The 23,505-nt window shown below is 42.7% G+C and overlaps 1 long non-coding RNA gene and 1 pseudogene across 1 annotated transcript; one reads left to right on the top strand and one right to left on the bottom strand.

Moving 5' to 3' along the window:
• Positions 1-15,365: 15,365 nt before the first annotated feature.
• Positions 15,366-19,435, bottom strand: LOC116883507. The gene is made up of 3 exons (XR_004385767.1): positions 19,409-19,435; positions 15,938-16,026; positions 15,366-15,590 (listed from the first exon to the last, which is right to left on the bottom strand). It is a non-coding gene; the product is annotated as an uncharacterized LOC116883507 (long non-coding RNA).
• Positions 19,436-20,873: 1,438 nt separating this feature from the next.
• Positions 20,874-22,816, top strand: LOC116883233 (annotated as a pseudogene).
• Positions 22,817-23,505: the final 689 nt, after the last annotated feature.

Below are 23,505 nucleotides of genomic sequence, written 5' to 3'. Positions count from 1 at the left end.
TTTTAAAGCCCAGTTTGTGTTAGGAAGGAGTTCACTTTTCAGACTCCTTGGGCTGCTTAGATGACACACTGGCTGAAAGCACTCACCCTGTGATTTGAATGACATGAGTTCAATCCCAAGTTCCCTAGCAACCCTGATGAAAGCACAGAATAGTTTCCTGTAAGTTGTCTACTGGCCTCTGTATGTATACCATCACACACACACACACACACACACACACACACACACACACAGATATTCATATGCAAAGACACACAGATAAACAGATGCACAGACACAGATAAATACACACACACTACACACTAGAATTTTTTAGACTTCTTAGCAGACTCAAATTAGTTCAATACTTAGCATCATTATCATCACATAGAGCTGTTTACAGACTACTTCAGACTTACTAGTTCATGATCTCTACAATAATATGGCCTATGTACGCATTAAAGTTGAAGAATTATCAACTTCAAAATGCCAGCTGAGCAACCCCCATAATGATTGCTTGACTTCTACTTCTTTGACCTTAATAGCTCCTTAAGACTCTCTCTCTCTCTCTCTCTCTCTCTCTCTCTCTCTCTCTCTCTCTCTCTCTCTCTCCCCTTCTCTTTTTTTTCAAAATAAATACACCTTACCTTCTAAGAGTTGACACTAGCATACATGCATGCCAACCCAACCCAAATCAACCCAACCCAAACCAAACCAAACCAAACCAAAACTAAAAAGGAAATTAGTGCTTGAAATATGAAAGTCAAGTGAAAGGTAGTAGAGAAATGAGGTGAGGAAGTCACAGTTTTCCAATGCCAGGAGAAGGTGGATGATAAGTGTGTTATTTGCATCATTTTTCTGGGCTGAATGCTATTCCACCAGAACACACACAGTGAATCTGTAACAAGCTGGTCTGGAGAGTGATGGTATCGTTTGTGGGAGGTTTGAGCTGCCTCTCCCAGCCTATGGTCAATGCAGATCTTCACAGTACCTCTTTGCTTCCACTCAGCTTGGGATGGAGAAATATCCTTTTTCATGAGTTTCAAGGATTCAATGACCTACTCCTGCTTTGTCTGCCATTACTATCCTTAACCCACAGGTTGAGAACCACTGGGCTTAGAGTGTAAAAGTACATTCTGATGTAAATATCTCATATGCAGGATATCTTATATGTGAGGTCCAAACGGGTCGAGACCCACATGCTGAGAACCAGTGTTTTACACTGTAGGTTGTCTCTCAAAGGCCCCTGTGTTGAAGATTTGGTCTGTAGTCTGGATCATAAGTGGAGGAACCTTTAGGAGGTGGGTCTTAGTGGGGGTGAGTTAGGTCACTAAATGTGGGTCCTCCAAGGAGAAGACAGGATTCTGGCTTCTGCAGCTTGCTGCCTTTGCTTCCTAGCCACCGTGAGATGAGCAGGCCACTTTCACCTGGCATTTGTCCCCTGTGCATTGTGCTGCACAGGTCCAAAGCAGCAGGGCAATGTGAGAATGGGCACAGGCCTCTAAAATGTGAGCTGGAACATAGCTTCTCTCCTCAGTGGCTGACTGGTCACATTACATCCTCAGTCAGGAAACAGAGCGTGAACAGGAAGTGAGGGCGGTTTCTACAACTTCCAGATCTAAAGGTTCCTAAAGGTTCCTCCACTTATGATCCAGACTACAGACCAAATCTTCAACACAGGGGCCTTTGAGAGACAACCTACAGTGTAAAACACTGGTTCTCAGCATGTGGGTCTCGACCCGTTTGGACCTCACATATAAGATATCCTGCATATGAGATATTTACATCAGAATGTACTTTTACACTCTAAGCCCAGTGGATCTCAACCTGTGGGTTAAGGATAGTAATTGTAGACACTGTTTACAAAGCACTTACTATAGGCCAGAAGTAGGTCATTTAATCCTTGAAACTCATGAAAAAGGATATTTCTCCATCCCAAGCTGAGTGGAAGCAAAGAGGTACTGTGAAGACCTGCATTGACCATAGTCTGGGAGAGGCAGCTCAAACCTCCCACAAATGATACCATCACTCTCAGACCAGCTTATTACAGATTCACTGTGTGTGTTCTGGTGGAATAGCATTCAGCCCAGAAAAATGATGCAAATAACACACTTATCATCCACCTTCTCCTGGCATTGGAAAACTGTGACTTCCTCACCTCATTTCTCTACTACCTTTCACTTGACTTTCATATCTCAAGCACTAATTTCCTTTTTAGTTTTGGTTTGGTTTGATTTGGGTTGGGTTGATTTGGATTTGGTTGGGTTGGGTTGGGTTGAGTTGGGTCGCATTGGGTTGGGTTAGGCTGGATTGGGGAGTTTGCTTTGGCCTGATCAAGTTGAATTTCTATGCCTTAAAAGGCATTCATTTGTTGTAAACATTCAGTGATTTTTTTCTCTTTGGATCCCCACCCCTCTCTGTTTTCTTTTATGCATCTCTGCTATGTGTTTGCTATTGAGTTTTCTTAGATGGGCAACACTTGCTCTTTTGTGTCTGTTTTTGCTTTGGAAAGCTTTTTTCTTGTTTTACACCACCTGGAGATTGGCCTCCTGATGTTTCCCACACACCCAAAGCTACAAATATCCAACAGTAACTGTGACAAGTAAACCCTCAATCTAGTTGGTCTTATTTGGAAATATCCGATCTCCTCCAGTTCAATCCTTAAGAAGCTGTGTCAGAGGCCAGGTTCATGTTGTCTGTACCACAATATCATTGTTGGTTTTTAGGACTCTCTCTGAAGAATGGTTGCACAGGCACACACACACACACACACACACACACACACACACATTCTGATTATATTACATATATATATATATGCACATATACGCACATGAATTTGTAAATTTTATACACACACAATGAATGTATCTTCACACCATGATCATGACTTCTTAGATGTTATCACCTTTGTGTGCCAAAGATAGACTTAAAAGATTTACTTGACACCTGAAATATTTGCAAAACATATTGACTTTCATTGATACTTAAAATACTGTGGCTGAGACATTTCAGTTATTTATTGTTTTTGGTGTTTGCCTGTTTGTTTGTTTGAAACAGGGTTTCTCTGTGGAGCCCTGGTAGCCCTTGTAGCCCTGGTACTTACTCTATATATGAGGTTGGCCTCAAACTCAGAGATCTACCTGCCCCTTCCTCCAAAGTGATAGGATTAAAGGCATATACCACCACTGCCAATGTAAATATTTATTTTTAATATGTAATTTATATACCATAGAAATTGCCAATTGAAGTGTGTTAATTGATCTTTATTCACTCTAGCTTTTTTGAGACAAGACTTCATATTGACTATGATGCTGTGATACTCACTCTGTGTCCAAGGACGACCTTGACCTCTGCCAAATACTGAGATTCCGGTGTGCACTGCCACAGCCAGCTTCAGTGGTCAACACCACTCACAAGATTTGCAACCATCCACACCATCTAATTCCCAGGCCCACTCGTCATCCTGCAAAGAGGCCCCACACCCGTTACTGCTCACACATTGCTTTCTCCTCTCCCTTCCCTGGAAATCACTAACATTGTGCCTTCTGTCACTAGGGACATGATCTTGCTATTTCATACAGGGAATCATATAGCATGTGCTCCCACAGAGGTGTCTGGTGTGTTCCATTAAGCAAATACCTCTGTCATAGGGTTTCTACTGCTGTGAAAGAATCATGGCTATCTATGGTTGCTATTGCTGTGATCAAACACCATGACCAAAAGCAAGTTGAGGAGGAAATGGTTTAGTTCACTCATAATTCCACAGAACAATTCATCAACAAAAACAGTAAGGGTAGAAACTCAAGCAGGCAGGAACCTGGTAGGAGATGACACAGAGGCCATGGAGGAGTGCTGCTTACTGGCTTGCTCCCCATGGCTTGCTCAACCTGCTTTCTTCTAGCACCCAGGACCACTAGCTGCCCAGAAATGGCAGAGTTGGCACCACCCAAGTGAGTAGCCCTCCCACATCAATTATTAATCAAAATGCTCAACAACCTTGCCTACAGGCAAATCTTATAGACGCATTTTTCTTGTCTGAGAGTTGCTCTTTCCAAGTATCTCTAATTTTTGTAGAGTTTGCAATAAACTAGCCAGGGCAGTCTCCAAGGCTCATAAGTGATGGAACATGTTATCAGTTCTTCATTTCTTTTCATTGGTAGGTAATATTTCCTTACATCATTATATTGATATACCATATTTGATTTATCCATAGACCAATGAGCCAACACATGGATGGTGGAACCAAACCTCTACTCTGTGTAAGAATAATAAGTGTTCTTAACCACTGAGCCATCTCTCCAACCCTCAGCTCGTTCTTGATTTGTCTTTCAAATCCTGCCTTCTGATTCCTGCTCAGCAAAAAAAAAAAAATGTTTTATTTGTAACATGATTTTCCATTTAATTTCATGTTGCTTTCATGGAACTGACATACAGACAACAGTCATTCTCATTTTACAAACAGACACCAGGTAGCAGTATGGTGAGTTGCTATGAGGCAAAGCTAAGTCTTCTTAATTTCTAGATCATTCTTTCTTTTCTTCATAAACTTTCCAACTTTTGAATTCATTCCAAGTTCCTGTTAGAGTCATGACACTATGACATTAGAGTAACTGGACTGTTTGGCTACCCTGGAATATTATCTCATTGAGGAGATGGTGAACAAAAACGCTAAGCTATTCAAAGGCAATAAATACATAGAGAATTCCTTAAAAGATCAATATTTAATAGCCACATAGAAAATATGAATTACAATTTAACTCCAAATAAAATGAAAACATATAGATCATGGTAAAAAAGAGAGATAACTTGAGAAACTGATATTTGAAATCTTTCAGGTCATGACAATCACAGTCCAGGGAGTATTCATTCTAGAATATTCATACAGTATTCATTATACAAGAGTAGACGAAAACACAAGGACTAACAGTAACTCCTATTCTACAGGCTCAAACACATCCTTAACCAGTTGGTATTTTATCATTAGTTTCAGTTTTAAACACCAACGTGCTCTGTCTCCAAATCTGCACATGGAGCTAGGCATGAACATCTTTCCCATAGCCAAAACTTAATGCTACTGATTTTTATGTTTTTAGCTTTTAATCATAGAGTTATACGTCTTCTAAATCTTTTATCTTTTACCAAATCAATAACAGCATGTATTCCCGCAAAACTCTGTGCTCAGAAGCTCATTCTGGACACCTCTCCAAGGGAGAACATAGCAGATACATTAGTCTCAACAGAGCAGACACGCTTTGCTAAAAATAACGAAACGACACACAACAGAGCTCTGACGTGGCTGAGAAAGAGGTAGACTCTTTTAACTGGATTAAGGTACAAAAGGAGTAATAGAGTCATACAAAGGGGCCAGAAATTAGGAGGACGAGGAGGCAGCCTGAGACAAAGAATAACAATAATTTCTATGCTGTAATTTAAAGTTTCCTTGGGCCTGCAGTTCCACTGAAGATGGAGGAAACAAAATGGAGGCTGGATGGAAGCCGGAATTACGGTGAGGCTTGACTTGGGGATGGTATATGGAATGATTGTCTCTTTCGCTTCCTGGCTACCACAGGCTAGCACCTTTGCTCCACCCCCATATCCCAGCAGGCTGTGCTACCTCACCACAGATCTTTGAGAGGAAGAAGGTTTTCCTTCCTCTTTTTAATTGGTTTTCTTAAATATCTTGTTATAGCAACAGAAATCTCACTAGTGCATTCTTCTAATTCAAAATCATAGTCTCCAAAGTTAAAACAGAAACCCATTGCTGGGCTAACAAGCAGCATCCAAGCCTGTGAGGCCAGGAATGGTGGCAACTGCCTGCTCCCCAACATTGAGGGAGTAGAGGTAGGAAGACAGGGAGTTCAACAACTTCGTTCCTAGTTGTGATGTACTCTGCTGATTTCTCTAGAACGTTGAGCTGAGATTCCAGAACATTCTTATGCAGCAGTAGTGAGCTCTGTTCCCTGCGATGTTTACACAGTTTTTGAGGTATGTGTGCTGTGTCCAGTCATTTATATGATATAATCATTACCTTCTTCTAAGATGCCATTAGGAGTTATGATTTGAAACTATAGAAGTGAAATAATTCAGTACGAACCAGTTCAGCTTAATTCAGTGAGTCCTATAATTTTCATAGGTGAAACATTAACCTGTCCTTAAATTTTTTATTAATTTATTTAAAAAAATTAATTTATGTTCAAACATATTGCTCAAGGGGTTTAAATTATTATTCATTCTTTAAAAGACCCTATCTTCCCAACTTTGCCATCCTTGTGTCTTTAATTCAGCCTGAGGGTGGCCTTTAGCATTCGCTGGCATCGTTTGATTCTCTATCTTCAGACCTGAGTAATTCTGACGGTAGTTCCTTATCCTGGCTGGACCCTGACTGACAATGTGACTCAAAAACCTTCCACGAAGTATTTGTCCTATGAAAGGGCTTCTTTCCGTACTTTTGGTTTTCACAAAGTTGACTAGGTGATTTTGTTTATCTTACTGTAGTTTTTCATTTTCTTAATCATGTATACTTACATACTTCAGTAAGTCATCTGGTCATTTTCTCATCATAATTTCTGCCAACATTTTATCTGAGCCATTCGACTTCTGTTCACCAAGAAACTCAATCACATAGAATTTAGACATTCATACATTGTATCTGCATAAAAATTCCAATGTGTGTGTGTGTGTGTGTGTGTGCATGTGTGTGTGTGTTTGCATATATTTGAGTCTGTTCATGTGGTGTGTTTGTGTGTATATACATGTGTGTGGGGAGGTGTGGTATATGTGTGTGTATGTGGTGTGGAGTCTGTGGTGTGGTATGTGTATACATGTGTGTATATGTGTCTATGGCAGTGTGTGGTGTATGTGTATGTATGTGTGTGTGGTATATTTGTGTAATGTGTGGTGTGTCTGTGGTGTATGTGTGTATGGTGTGGTATGTGTGTACATGTATGTATACATGTGGGTGGTGTGTGTTTAACACGTGTACAGATGCTTGTAAAGCCAGAAGAGGGCATGTGATCCCTTGAAGCTTAAGGTACAGGTGGTTGTCAAATGACATGGGTTCTGGTAACTGAACTCAGGTCCTCTAGAAGAACAGTAAGAGTTCTTAACTGTTGAGCCATCTCTCTGCAGTCCCCTGGTTTCACAGGTTCTGTTTAATTGGTGGGAGATTTTTAGATTTCCTGTTCCCTCTACTCCTTGTCCCTCGCATATGGACAAATTGGTAGGAAAACCTTTGTTGTCCTTCTCTATGTCCCAGGAGGAAACTCAAATTATTATCTTCTCTCAGCTCTCTCTTCAGACCACACTGAGAACACAGTCTAACCTATTTTCCCTACACAGCCCCGGTTTGTGAGTAATAAGCTCTTCGTGCCATCTTGGTACCAAACACGCCATAGAGACAGAAGCTGCTTAAAAACTGGGAGGAATCTCAATTCACCAGAAAGCTGGAGCAAATCGGCATCTGAATAGCACATACTCTAAGCATATAAAGTTTAAAATTTTGTAAAGTATGGCCACCACAAGGGGTTTTAACATGAATTAAACATTAGCGAGTGCATAGATGAAACCAGCCAGAATCTGCAGAAGACTCCATGGCTGAGAAACACGCCGGGCTGCAGTTGCCCAACAAAAACGTTTAAGAAGTTAAACCACATTGAAAAGGTTTTGATAAAAATAAAATTACCCTAAAACATAGAGTTAAGCTAACTAACGAACCAATACACATTGGTGAAGCTTAAAATACTCTAAGAAACCAATGGGTCAATTCAAAAGACGATTACATTTTTTTAAATCTCTGGCTAGGGGTGTGGACATGTATACAGTTGCTTGTAGAATCAGAAGAAGGCCTTACAACCCCTGCAGCAGGAGTTGCAAGCCGTTGTGAGTCATCTGATGTAGGTGCTAGGGTTTGAAATCCAGTCCTCCGTAAGCGCAGTCCATGCTAAATCTCTGAGCCATCTATCCAGCCCATAAAAATAAGATTTAGAACCAACACATGTATTACAAATGAAAAGATATGCATGATAATAATGAAAACAATAACGAGTATGAAGCAGTTAAGGTATGAAACACTAGAGCATGAAAATGTGCACGGAATGAAATGTTGGGATGTACAAGAGAGAGACCATCTGTGATGCAAAGAACATGTGTGGTTCATACGGACCATGAAAATCCAGTTCACCACACAAAGAGCTGGTTATCAAACCGTTGGCAAGAGTAATGGTAAAGGACAGATTTTAGATCGTAAGCACTAAAGCCTGAACAAAACTTGGGGCTAAAGCGATTGCTCAGTGGCTACAATGCTTGCTGATTCTCCTGAAGGCCCCAGGTGAGTTCCCAGCACCCCAATCAGAAGGCTGACAATGGCTTGTAACTTAGCTCCAAGATGTCGGACAGCCTTCCTGGAATCCATAGGCACCCTCCCTTCCCCTCACACACAGACAGACACACAGATGCATAAATCTCTTTTTAAATGGACGTAATTTGGGAAACTCGTGGGCTGAATGTATAATAAAATTATGAACAACTTGATGCTACCCTACAATTACTTTTATTGTATAATACATCAGTGACACTAGAGAAACACACTAGAAACCGTGAATATATTAGGCGAGCTCATTTGTGAATATCAGTGCCAAATTCATAAACTGTTATCCAATCCAATTTAGTACTAATTCTTAAGCAGACTCCGAAACGGGACGTAATTGGACTGGATAACAGGACGACATCACTGTATCTATCTTCCAGCAGGTGATACAAGGCAGCACCACAGTTATGGGGTCGAACACAACAGGTTCTCTTAGTGTTGTGGAGGTCAGAATCTATGTTCCAAGGAATGAATCCTTAAAGGGAAGGTCTAGCCTTCACTCTCTCAAGTTATCAGTTGAAGTCGTGATTCATTTGAAAAAGACAACACCCCACCCCACGGTAGGTGCCACGTAGGTGACAGTCTTGCGTTCACAAGTTTAGCACCTTACAAACAAAAAGTCTATAAATTGAAATTCTTTTTTAAATTTATTTTATTTATACGAGTACACTGTAGCTGTCTTCAGACACACCAGAAGAGGGCATCAGATCCCATTACAGATGGTTGTGAGCCACCATGTGGTTGCTGGGAATTGAACTCAGGACCTCTGGAAGAGCAGTTGGTGCTGTTAACCGCTGAGTCATCTCTCCAGTCCGTATATTGAAATTCTTAAGTAGACTCTAAAACAGAACAGAAGGTCTAAATTATAAGTGGACTAGTGAGACAAAATAGAAAGAACAGAATGGAAAATAGTTTACAATGTTTGCTGTGAGTCTGGAGCTGCGAGCCAGCTAAATACTAATTATATCAGCAGTGATAAATTAACTGAAATATCTGATGACTCATGGCTTTATTCTACAACTCACGGTTTCACTCTAATTGTACAGTGAGGAAACCTCTGCAGTGGGTATTCAAGTGTGTGCCTAGGCATGGTTGTGGTTTTGTTATTTGGTTGGTTTTGTTTTTCTTTTAAAAATCCCAAATATTTGGTTTTGCCAAATGAAGACTCAGGAGTCAGACGTTGTGGTAAAAGCACACTAGCTCAGAGAGGCAAAGGAAGCACTCAGCTTATCTTCCTCCTCCACCAATGTCCCAGAGGGAGAAACCCTTTCCTCCTTCTCCAGGCTGTCTTAAATACCCTTCAACTCCATGTCCCTCCTTCCTACTTCCTGTGTTCACTCCCGTCAACTGGTTGCTTGCTCCATCTCTTGACCTATCATTGACTTTGTTTAATCCTGTTTACAGAAAGCTCTTTGTGTGGGGGTTAGGGCTGAGCTACATAACAACCTGTTTACAATAAAAGGATAGCTCTTGGCGTAAAGTGTGTGCTAGGGTTGAGCCACACCACAACAAGAAACAGATTTTTTTTTTCCAGTTTACAATCTTAGGGTTTGCAATTCCCCAAATTGAAAATTCTGAAATGAATGCAGCATCATTGTACTACACTGGAAAAACTATGTTGGCTTAATAGAACGCATTACAAAGCAGTGGAAATGAACTATGTCTTCTTATGTAAATGAATATCCAAAATGTAACATTGAACAAAATAAGTTATAGGAAAAAAGTATCAACATTTAAAGATAATTCATATTACTTGCATAAGTAAAAAAAAATAAAATAAAATAAACAAGAGGTAGGGGTCATCAAGCCGTAATCCCGTTACCATTGAAAAGAAGAGAGTGCTAGCAAAAACAAGACTGTTTCAGCAGGAATTAGTCCAAGGCAGTACGTATGTATTATGGAAGCTTTTTAAAGTTATTGCTTTCTACATGGATCATGAATTTTCATGAGTTCTTTTACATACAAAATTCATTCCATGGTTTTAAAAAACAATAAGCAAAGGGCAGGGGTCAGGAACAGAAAAGGCATTCTGAATAAGAAAGTCGGAGTGTGTTTGTGTTTGCATGAAAACTCTGATGCGATAACACAGCCCACCTGAGTCATTACCTCTTCACAATAATGCTCTTCCTTCCCCGTACCCAGAGCCACAGACTTGGATTCCTGACTGATAAGGGCTCAGTACGGCTGGGACGCCACCTATGTGCTCCTATCGGTACTGCATAAGCTCTGCGTGACTTGTAATATCTAACACAGTGGGAATGGTCATTGGCATGTCAAATCCTGCACTCCTCTGTATCAGGCGTTAACACTTTTACACAACGGTAACAAAGTAAACTGTGGGAACAGGGAAGCACAGCAAAACCACAGAGAAAATTAGCCTGCAGTGAACAGCCAAGAACCTGTCCCACACATGCGATGTGCATTGCAGACCCTGGGAAAGGACTTCGCTAAAACCATTGGAAAAGGAAATAAGTCAAAAGTGTAGTGTGCTAATTAAGTTTTGTCAACTTGACACAAGCTGGAGTCCTGTGGGAAGGGGAAACTTCAGTTAAAAAAGTATCTTCATCTGATTGGCCAGTAGGCAAGTCTATATATAGGAGTAGTTTTTGGTTTCAAGATCCATCTGTGAAAGCCCAACCCACTGTGGGCGGGGTCACCCCAGAGCAGGTGGTCCAATGGAATGCTTAAGGAAGCAGGCTAAGCGCCGCATGAGCCAACCAGGAAGTAGCACTGCCTCATGACTTCTGCTTCAGTTCCTTCGTCTACATTTCTGCCTTGAGTTCCTGGCCTGACTCCCCTCAGTATTGGGGTGTGAAGTGGAACCCAAGCTTTGAGCCCTGGTGTTTATCTTAATGATGGGACACAAACTAAGACGTGGACCTGCTTCTTACTTCATTACTTCCATGAGCTTCTGAAGAGCAGAGAAGGTACCCAGAGCCTCACCTAGGGCCTGTGGCTGCATTTCAGTCCTTCATCAGATGGCCCAGATGTTTAGTAAGTCACTAAAATGGGGATAAAATGAAAGCACACGGGGTTGGGGATTTAGCTCAGTGGTAGAGCGCTTGCCTAGAAAGCGCAAGGCCCTGGGTTCGGTCCCCAGCTCCGAAAAAAAAAAAAGAAAGAAAGAAAGAAAGCACACTTGTCTTTCAGCCTGTGACAATTATGCAACACACTCAAGCCTCCAGTATCTGCCAGTTCCACATGCACATGCCTGTAGCAAGCTGGTCCAGACTTTGTTCCTGTCTCTATTCTGTAAACGATACAGTGGAGCAATGGCCATTTCCACTGTACAACGAGTTATAAACGTCACGTGGAGCTGACGCGCATGTGTGGAGTTCCAGCAAACCTGAGCCATTATCTGTCAGGAATCCCAGAGCGTGGCTCCTGGTATCTGAAGGGTTTCCCAGAAACAGAAATCCCTGGGTATATTGTGGGAAGAATGTAGCCCATCTCAAGTAGTAATAGAAATACTACTCATGGGATGAATTCTCACTAAGTGGCTAGCTTCCAGACTGCCAGGGTTCCAGTTTCCCAGATAAAAGGCTCAGTGTGATATCGCTGAAAAGATCCGTTTAAAATCATGTTTGTGATTTTACATTTATTTGCCGTGTATGAGAGAGAGCTGTGTGCACGAGCAAGTGTGTGCATTGTGTGCAAGTGCATGTATGTGCATGTGTGATGAGCGATGGTGAATGTCAGAGAACAATTTTCCTTCTTTTCCACCATATGAGCTCCCGGGATCGAACCCTGCTCCTCGGGTTTGTTTGCAAGCCCCTTTACCTGCTGAGCCATCTTGCCAGCCCATTGTTTGTCACATTTCTGTCTAAAGTCACAGGCTTTGATTTTGAACAGCTTTAAGAGATGAACACATATCCTCGACTTCATATATTCAGTACCCAGTATAAAACTTTGCGGATAATGACTTCTTAGGAAGTAAATAGTGTCACACTGATGTAAATCAGAGGAGAAAGCCACATTACTATAAAGAGGGAAGGAGGCAACACGGGCGTTGGAAAATGCCACAGCTTTTCACTGCTGTGTGGGGAAAAAAACAAAGCAGTGTTTTAAAGGCCAAATTTAATGGATTCCCAAGGCCGTGCCACTGTGAAATTATGCTACTGTGGAAGAAGAATTCCAATCAGACCTTCCAAAATGTAAAATATCACGAAAGATAAAGTAATAAAACACAGTATACTTTAAGTGAATAGTCCAATTAGCCAAACACCTGGGAGAACTTGAGAAAGAACATAACTTTATATGGGCCGAGAAAGGGGCGGCCATTAATGTTCACCACGATGACGGGCCAGAGACAGCAAGCACGTGCTCATGTGACATTCCGGCAAACCCTCATCACCAAGCAGCACCGGCCATCTGCTGTGACCTCACAGGTCCCCATGTCCACAGCTAAAATCATCCAAATGCAGAAAAATCAAGAGAAACAAAAGCTGTGCTCCGTCCATTTTCAAAGAAGAAGGAATGAGCCTGAAGAACTAGCATTAGCTCAATGTTCAGGGTCACCGGATTGTATCGTGTGCTTTAGACACTGACTTGAATATCTATCTGTCAAAATGACGTGTCATGGGAGAAACACATGAGCTCATGGCTGCCGTTCACTGCTAAAATACTGAAGGAGATATTTCTTTTGGAATCCATATCATAAACACTTTTAGGATATGTAAAATTATAATTTTCCATTAGTCCTGTTGAATTTTTGATTAATTATAAAATTGTCAAATTAGTTTGTCTTTTTTTTTTTTAATGTGTGACTGAGCTGTTTAATTGTTGGAATTATAATATCATTATCCTCTAACAAAAATGTGGGGGGTTTTTTGGTTTTTGGTTTTTTTTTTTATTATTATGATTTCTCGACTTGGAATATCAGAAGGTTTTTTCCTTCTGCACTTCCGTTATCGTTCTAGGGTGATCAGAGGTCGTATATCAAAGCTAGGTCTCCAAGCTATTACATCTCCCTGTCTGGTTAACCTTATCAGGAAAGCACATGAAAACCAACCCCACAGATTAGAATTCATCCGCTCCGTGAGTTATCCTGGCCATAAAGTGCTGCACAAAACTGGGATAAATTATGATGGAGACCAGAAATGGGTTACATTAACTCTGGGTGATTGAATTGGGCTGGAAGAGCTGAGTGAGTGTCAAGTCACAGAGTGCAGTGCGGGGGACAGTGGCGCATAGATAAAGAAGTGCGGGCTCAAAGATGCCTGTCATTCAGTTTACTCTGACCCAGCCCTGAAGAAGAATGCTGAAATAGCCAGCTGCAAACACATCTGGACTTCAGGGTCTTTACCAATAAGAGTGTAGGACAGGCAGGCGTGTCTCAGAACTCTGAATCTTCATCCTACCACCCTCAGCTCCAATATTTTGAATCAACTCAGATTTGATGCAGACATGATGGGGATCCTAGAAAGATGCCGGAACTCACACACTCACGCGTAATAAGAACTCACGAAAATTTGTGAGTGAATTTCCATTAGGGCCGACAGCCCAAAGCACAGTCTTAGAAAACACACGTCTCAGCCTACAGAGTTCACGAAGTGATCCCAGCGTTTGTCACTGGTGTTCTCAGAAGACACAAATACCCTCTTCTTCTCTGCTGGCACTAAGTTCAGGTAGGAGTGGCTTTGCTAGTAAAATGATAGCCCAAAAGAAAATTGTTAGTGCTCTACAATATTCTGGAGATAAAGAGTTGCTAACTATTAACAGCAGTGAGTGTGCTTGCCAGAAGATGCAGCTTGTGGCTACCTCCCTCCTCATTTCTTGCCACAGTGAGAAATCTGAGAAACCCATCCCATCCCTTCCTGCTCCGTCCCGGCATTCCCACGGAAAGTGCAGAACTTCCAAAATGCATTACCATGCAAATGTCTGGGGTGCTTTTTGCCACACATTTATATTGCAAGGTAATCAATAAATTATTATTTCAATATTTATTGGAATCTCAGAATAAGAAAGGAGATGGATTACACAAATTCGTCTTCTGTGATTAATGGATGTTCCAGCAGAAGGCAGCGCTGATGGAGGAGGTCAGTATGCAGACTATATTACTGAATATTTCAGCCCAGGCTGTAAATACAGTGTCTGTTTCTCTTAGGGACTGTCACACTGAGTGCAGTATAAAAGGTAATAAATTTCAACAGATTAATTAACTCTTTGGTTACTGGGGCTGTGTATCACCTACCCTGTCACCTAATAAAAATTCCTTAATGCCAGGACATAAAGAAGGGCCTCTTTGGAAATGAGTTATTAACAGCGTTTCGTGAATAGATGGAGAAATTGTAGCTGAGCCATTTAAGTGTCATAAAGAGCGGCAAAGGCTGCTGGAGGCCTCTGAGGGACGCCAGGCAATACCATAACAATCAAATCTGAGATGGAAGAGGGATTGAGCTGTCCACTCAGAATTTTTATATTGTCAAAGAGCGGCGAGGAAATAATATGATCAAGAAGTGAATTAACCTTGTGTGTGAAAGAAAGGGGATGATCTGGAAATGTCAGTAAAGGAAAAATCGCTCCATAATGCCGACCTTGCCAGAGCACCACACGCACACGCCGAGCGAGGGGCGCCCCCGACGTCTCCGTGCCGTTAAGGAATGATTCCCACCCTCTACCCGTCATAACCCCATTACCTGCTTTCATCTGTACTAGGAATGCACTCGAGGATGAGATTTGACTTTTTCCGTGTTGTAGGCTCACAGAGCACTTACTCCTGTAGACACCCTGTTTTCCGCAGGCTCCCGCAGAGCTAGTCTTTGTCCGGAACAAAAACTCGAAAGATGTATGCCAGACCCATCTGCCCTCCACCTCGCTCTGCCTTGCTCCGTTTAGCAGCTGGGCTGCACCCCCTACGCATCCTTGAGGATTGTTTGGCCACCATATTTTAATGCTTTTATTTCAGAGCAAGTGTTTCCAGCAAGTAGAAAACGGTCAATTTCAAAAGCTTATCTACTAATTAACGTTCAGGTCTTTCGTTTTCTCTCTTGAGGTTAGACCTTGTTAAAAAGCACTTGTTAAAAAGCAGTACAGCAGTTCAAAAAGAATATAAAAATTGGAATGAAGTTTATGTCCATGGTATTTTTTTTCTGAAGGCAGCACCTTTAGCCTAAGTTATTTAAGAAAACCAAACCCAGGAACGACTAGCAGATAGGTGCTTGGCACGCAAACCATCCTTTGCACACCGGCCTCTGATGTGACCGAGTCCTGCAGATATAGGCGGTTGCCCTCGATTAAGATCCTATAAAACAAGTGTTACTTATTAACTAGGGATCTGCAACGCAGCCAATTCCTCAAGCCACAAAGCTAATTTGAATCCCGCCCTAAAATATTTCTACAGGAGTGTGGGTCCTTAGGTATTTTGTAAAGTTTCCTCATCAAGCAATAGTTAATTAATACAGGACCCAAAAGCTGTTCCTTGGGTAATGTGTTTGCTACAGGAGCGTGAGAACCTGAGTTTGTTCCTGTGTGCTGCAGGAGGAGGCCTCTTGTATGATAGCCAAGCACAGACCTGGTCTGCAAGTACAGTGTAATGACATTAAGAGTCATGTTTTGTTTTGTTTGGAGAATTGTAGTATTTGGATTTACCTTCGTCCCCACGGGTTATCATCTAGCTAGTCCCAGGTTCTTGGTCATGAAAGCAGTGTTGGGTACGGGGTCCATCTCATGGTGTGAGCCTTAAATCAAATTAATTATTGGTTACTCCCACAAGCCACCATTGTGCCTAGCATCTCTTGGAGGCAGTACACCTGGTTTGAATAGGAATGGCCCTAAAAGACTCAGGTGCTGGAATGCTCGCCCATAGAGAATGGCATTATTAGAAGGTGTGGCCTTGTTGTGGTAGGTGTGGCCTTGTTGTGGTAGGTGTGGCCTTGTTGTGGTAGGTGTGGTCTTGTTGTGGTAGGTGTGGTCTTGTTGTGGTAGGTGTGGCCTTGTTGTGGTAGGTGTGGTCTCATTGGAGGAAGTGTGTCACTGTAGAGGTGGGCTCTGAAGTCATATGTGCCCAAGCTATGACCATTGCGAGGCATAGCATCTCTTTCTGCTGCATATGGATCAAGATGTAGAACTCTCCTCCAGCACCATGTCTGCCTACACACTACTATGCCTCTCACCATGATGATAATGACTAACACTCTGTCACTGTAAGCCAGCCCCAGTTGAATGTTTTTCTTTATGAATGTTGCCTTGGTCTTGGTTTCTATTCACAGCAATAAAACCACAAGTAAGGCAACAGCACTGGAGATAAAGGGTTCGTGGATGGGTGAAGGCTCCATGTAGACCCCAGTTCAACATCTCCATCTTCAGTGTAGGTGTTGTCCTCCACAATGGAGGCTTACAGTCAATCTGTGCAGAGCAACCTATAGTCGGGAAGAGCTGGGTTGCTTAGGAATTTTCATGGAACCCCTTTGCCCAACAACCCTAGATGTAACTAAACCCTAGCATTGGAAGCTTTGTTTAATGACAAGAGATGTCCACTCAGCACTACCCCAATTATTTGGAGATTTCATTTTGATTGCTTTCACATATGTATTTTAGGGAGATCCTACTGCATTTAGCTTACACACTACCCCTCAAATGCCTCCGATTTTAGCTGTCTCTCACCATATCCTCTCACAACTCCTTTCTCTCCTCCCTCTCCTCACTTGACCATCCCATTCCAGCCACTTCTCCATCCATCCATCCATCCACCCATCCGTCCATCTGTCCGTCCACTCATCCATCAGTCCATCCATCCATAACTATCCTTCCCATTTCTCTTTTCTAATGAGATCGATCTGTTCCCTGTAGTCTCTCAGTCTGTACTCATCCACAGTCATTATGCAGAGAGTAAGAGATCTTGGAACATCAGCCCTAAATGGGATGTCTCCATCGACACCCTCTCCTCAGGTCTTCTGCGCCTCTATTACAACTCAAGTTTAGTGTGCTTGATGGGATTCCTGGGTGCGTGAACGCGTGACAAGTGAGCCTCGGATTCCTGCGCCCTCCTCTTGAGCAATGTTTCTTCAGTGGGTTCCTACTGTCCAACCTGATGTGGTAGCCTTTGTTTTATCTTGTTGTGTATTATTCTGTTATACTTTTTAAAAATGAATTGAGGGGGAGGAGAGAGAGAGAGAGAGAGAGAGAGAGAGAGAGAGAGAGAGAGAGAGAGAGAGAGTGTGTGCCTAGCCACTAGGGAAAAGAGTAACAGTTTACAGCTGAACTGTCGCTTATGTCTTCTGGGAGAGAGAAGAATCAGTTTTCGCCAATAGAGTGACACTGGGTATACATATCAACCACTCCAGGGCAGGTCTCATGGTCAGGAGTAGTTCTACATATAATTAACTCCATAGGTTTTTCTTTTGTTTTTGTGTTTTTACTTTTGATTTTGGTGTGGTGTGAGTGTGAGTGTGTGTGTGTGTGTGTGTGTGTGTGTGTATGCATGCTTTTATTTTGTTACACTTGGGTGCTTTTTGTTCTTTTGGGGTGTGGTATTATTTCATTTTCTTAGTTTGGGGTTTTTCATTGTGTTGGGTTTTTGTTTTGGGGGTAAGAACTTAAAGTTCAGTGGATAGGGAGGAGGAGAGGATTTGGAAGGGCTTGGGGAGAGGAACAATATGATCAAAAGATATTTAAATTTAAAATGTTTTAAATAAGAAAAATACAATTAAAAATGGGGGAAAAAAACAAAAAAAGAAAAACAACGCTGAAGGAGGATGTGGTACTGCAGGTCAGTCTTCCTGGAGCATAGGAAGATGGGAGGCTCCCTGCAAGCTTCCAGGCCAGTGAGCCTGGTGTAAATCCATGGTGAACAAGAGACCCTGTCTCAAAAGAAGCAAGGGATAAGGACTGACACCTGCGGTTGCCCTATGACTCCAACAGAAGAGCTGTGACCTGCATGCACCTGTACTCACACACATGCACGAACACACACACACACACACACACACACACACACACACACACACACGTACACGCACATGCACACGCACACGCTGTTATGAACAGATCCATTTAATACCAACTTGAACAACTTCCCCAAGAATATATTTCTACACTAAGCACTCACCTTAAATTCTACATAAAATGATTCTTGTGCATTTGGGGGGTGGCTGTCCCTTACCCATCTACATGGTTGGTCTTTCTTTTCTATGTGGGAGCATTGCTACTCGCCCACTCATCTCGGCACACATACCTTAACTGCCCTCTTCTGATCGTCCCTCTACACTCAGCCCTGTTCTCTCCTTCAGGCGGACTGCTCTGAGTTGTTCTCACTAGCTGGCTTCACTTCTTCCCCCAATATCCCCACCCCCAAAGAACCCGCTCTAACGTGCCAACCCCCAGAAACGGCTGCACTAAATCCAAAGGTCACTTTTATGCCTTCATTTTGTTCAACCTTTAGCAAACAGGACACAATTACCCACCCACTTGCTGTTTCCTAGACAATCACTCCCTGGCTAGCTGCTTCCTGTTACTCTCCATCCTGCTTGGTTTTCCTTCTTGTTCCTTGCCCTCCTCTCCCCAGCTGTCAGTTACTGAAGCTGTTTAGATCCTGCTGGGGGCTTCCTTCTGTTGTTATCATCCACTCCCGTGGTCAAGTCATCAATTAAATAGATACAAAAACCATCTTTTGCTGATCCTCCATACTGACACCACAACAACAAATAAAACTTTATTTATACCAGGCTGGCCACAAGCTGTTTGTATAGCTGAAGATCTATGAATTCTGGGAAATAGGCATACACCAATGCACCATGCAAACAAGATCGAACCCAGCCCATGCTCTCATTCTTATCTCTACTTGGTCCATATCTGATGTCAACCTGATACCTGTGATAGGCCAACATAGAAGTCCTTCAGGCTGCTCAGAATAAACAGATACAAATTGGAACTCTTGACTTCTACACATGACTCCTGGTCTTCCCCTCCCTACTCACACACACACACACACACACACACACACACACACACACACACACACACGTACACGCACATGCACACGCACACGCTGTTATGAACAGATCCATTTAATACCAACTTGAACAACTTCCCCAAGAATATATTTCTACACTAAGCACTCACCTTAAATTCTACATAAAATGATTCTTGTGCATTTGGGGGGTGGCTGTCCCTTACCCATCTACATGGTTGGTCTTTCTTTTCTATGTGGGAGCATTGCTACTCGCCCACTCATCTCGGCACACATACCTTAACTGCCCTCTTCTGATCGTCCCTCTACACTCAGCCCTGTTCTCTCCTTCAGGCGGACTGCTCTGAGTTGTTCTCACTAGCTGGCTTCACTTCTTCCCCCAATATCCCCACCCCCAAAGAACCCGCTCTAACGTGCCAACCCCCAGAAACGGCTGCACTAAATCCAAAGGTCACTTTTATGCCTTCATTTTGTTCAACCTTTAGCAAACAGGACACAATTACCCACCCACTTGCTGTTTCCTAGACAATCACTCCCTGGCTAGCTGCTTCCTGTTACTCTCCATCCTGCTTGGTTTTCCTTCTTGTTCCTTGCCCTCCTCTCCCCAGCTGTCAGTTACTGAAGCTGTTTAGATCCTGCTGGGGGCTTCCTTCTGTTGTTATCATCCACTCCCGTGGTCAAGTCATCAATTAAATAGATACAAAAACCATCTTTTGCTGATCCTCCATACTGACACCACAACAACAAATAAAACTTTATTTATACCAGGCTGGCCACAAGCTGTTTGTATAGCTGAAGATCTATGAATTCTGGGAAATAGGCATACACCAATGCACCATGCAAACAAGATCGAACCCAGCCCATGCTCTCATTCTTATCTCTACTTGGTCCATATCTGATGTCAACCTGATACCTGTGATAGGCCAACATAGAAGTCCTTCAGGCTGCTCAGAATAAACAGATACAAATTGGAACTCTTGACTTCTACACATGACTCCTGGTCTTCCCTCCCTACTCACACACACACACACACACACACACACACACACACACACACACACCACTTTCATCCATGACCTTCCATCCAATTCCATCATCCCAAACTTGTCCTCTTCCATTCTGCCTCTTTTCATGCTCATCTTGAGGCCACTGATTGACATGTTTCCAGGTCTAGCTGCTGTGACTGGGAGATTTTTCTTTGTCACTAAAAAGATATATGGCAGGAGATCATTCTTCTGTGCTAGGGAAGATTCAAACTTACAATTGTGTGGTTCTGTGAGGAAAACTTGGTGAGGACTTCTATTTCCATTTGCTATCAAGCAACTTCTATTACCTGGGGGTTATTTAGCTTATAATCCCAGATTATTCAGTCCACTGTAGCAGAGAAGTCACAAAGGTAGGAGGTTGAGGAAGGCGATCACATAACATTCACATCAGAAACACTCAGAGCAAGGAATGCATCTCAGCGTTCAGGTCACTCTCTCCTTTTGATTCACTATAAGACTCCACTCCCAGTGGAGACTGACTCAAGGTGAAGGCTACTGTGGCTGGTTACCTTCTCTGTCCTGCACATTGCAAGTAGAGGGTCTTGATTCTGGATGGCTTGGAGCATCTGCCATGAGAAGTGGGGTACTAGCAGACCAGTCCATTGTATGCCTCCAGAAAGCTCTAACTCACCTTTGGCAGAAACGGGAATTAATTGGGATTCCAGAGGAACAGAGACTACAGAGAACCGAGGTTGTAAAGAAGCATATACTGGATCTTCTGGATAGCATGACTGCTGAAGAGGAGAGACTGTGGGGAGGGCTTCTCAAGAGCATATCCACCTGTCAGAAGGAGCTGAGTAACCTGTGCAGTGAGCTACAAGTGAAGCCATCTCAGGAAAAGAAACAACTGTCTTGCAACTAGAAAAAGATTTGCACCCTCAAATAGAATTGATGAGAAAACAGAAAGAGGAGAGAAAGCAGGAACTTAAGTTAAAGAGCAAGATCAAGAACTCTGTGAAATTCTTTGTTCGCCTCCCTGGGATGTGGACAGCACCTCTGTCCCCACCTTAGAAGAGCCGAATCTATTCCGACAACGTGCGGCAACTTTGAGGGAAACAAAGGAATTGAGGCATGAACAATTTGTCAACAGTAAGAGACAAATCATATTGCGTGTGGAAGAATTAGAGCACACTCCGGATATAAGCTTTGCAAGAGATGTGGTGTATGAAGGTGAGAGCGCCTTTTGTTTGCCACTGGAGAACACTGCAGCATTACAGAAGCTGCTAAGGCAGCCGGAAGTGAAAAAAAAATTCACAAAGTGAAGCAGAATGTGAGGGGCTCCTGATCAAATCTGAGAGCTCTGGGATAGGTCACCAGTACCTTAAGAGAGAGAACCTGTGGCTGCAATTATGACTGAGTCAAAAATGAAAATCAGGAATGCGCTGAAATCAGAAGTGCATTGGTTAGAAGAACTGAAAATGCAGAGCATAAAGCAAGTGATTGAGAGCATTCGAGTGGAGCTGGCTCGGTTCTGGGACCAATTTTTTCTTCTTCTTCCATTTTTATTAAATTGGGTATTTCTTATTTACATTTCAAACATTATTCCCTTTCCTGGTTTCCAGGCCATCATCCCCCTAACCCCTCCCACTCCCCTTCTATATATGGGTGTTCCCCTCCCCACCCTCCCCCCATTATGCCCCCCAACAATCCCGTACACTGGGGGTGAACAACAATGCCAACCAATCAGAGCTTCCAGGGACCAATGTTTTTATAGCCAGGAACAGAGGCAGGCTTTTGGCCTTTACTATTCTGAGGACTACACAGAAAACCCGCTCCATCTTCATAACGTTGAGATTATACGGTTAAGAAACTACTACGAAGTTCACAAGGAACTGTTTGAAGGGGTCCAGGAATGGGAAGAGAGCTGTAAATTTTTCCTAGAGTTTGAGAGAAAAGCTTCAGATCCAAGTCAGTTTACAAACCAAGGGGGGCGAGGTGTCTTTTAAAAGAAGACAAGGAATGAGCAAAGCTCCAGAAAACACTCCCTAAGCCAGAAGAGGAGTTGAAAGCACGGATTGAACAACGGGAACAAGGGCACTTGACAGCATTTGTGGTGAACAGGCAGAAATTCATGGAGTATGTTACAGAGCGGTGGGAATTACATCAGTTGGACAAAGAGCGAACCAAACAGGAGAGACAACTAAAGAACAAGATCCAGACAGAGATGCTGCATGGCAATGCTCTCTGGACACCTAGCAAAAGACCAGGACAGGCTCCCAAGGAGTCTGGCAAAGTATGCAAGATGACTTTACAACCGTGTCTAGTGCTACACCCAATAGTAGCATTTGGCCTGTCTTTGCTGGATCAGTGTACCATTCACCCATGTCTTGACTACCCCCTTCTGGCAGCAAGTCAGTAGTCACTTCTATGTGTTCTGGAAAGAAAACACCTAGAGCTGTCCAGCTTAGGGTCAAGAAGGAGAACTTAGACCTCAGTGGTCCAAGAGAACTTTCAAAGGCTTCCAGATCTGATGCTACTTCTCGAATTCTCAATTCGACCGACATCCAGTCCTGAGAATCCTTATCCAGTTAGCCAGCTGTGGCTTCCTGTGCCTAGACTGGGCTGACGAATGTGAGGGGTGATTTAATACATTTTCATCAGATTAGATGTTTGCAACAATCTTGGGCAGGTTCTGTTAACTGCACCTGACTTAGACATGAGCACAATAGTTGGAAAGCCTTTGCAGGCACAGTGAGTCCACAGAGACTTGTTTTTGAGTCAAGAGAGCCCTTAAAGGCTGGTTATGATAGTTAAGTACAAGTTTTAACATCTGGTAGCTAATTTTCTTCTCTACCCCATAATTCTAAAGAATTCTAAATCTAAAGAATGATCAAAGATTTGTCTTATTTCAATACCATATTGGGAAATGAAAAAAAAATTATTGTGTTCAGCTTTGGGGTACAGCATACGAGACATGAAGTAATTCTGGCTTGTAGACATGGAATTAACATCTAAAAATATATTTATTTTGTTCATGGATATTCTATTAATGCTGTAGCTATGGTAGTTTTGATCTTACCCAGAGGCCTGTACCTGCCACTATCCCAATGAGGATTGCTTGGGGTTCAGCATTTGAGATGGCCTGACCTGCGGCCAAAGAGTAGCAGTGACAGTGGTTTCTGTAGTGCAATCTCTGAGGTATGTGTGCGTGTGAACACACATGCTTGTCTGACCTTTTGGTTTTTCTCCAGTCTTCCATCCCT

The sequence above is a fragment of the Rattus rattus genome, chromosome 14, assembly GCF_011064425.1.
Source record: "Rattus rattus isolate New Zealand chromosome 14, Rrattus_CSIRO_v1, whole genome shotgun sequence".
NCBI classification, from domain to species: domain Eukaryota; kingdom Metazoa; phylum Chordata; class Mammalia; order Rodentia; family Muridae; genus Rattus; species Rattus rattus.
This window is presented reverse-complemented; position numbering and strand designations above follow the sequence as displayed.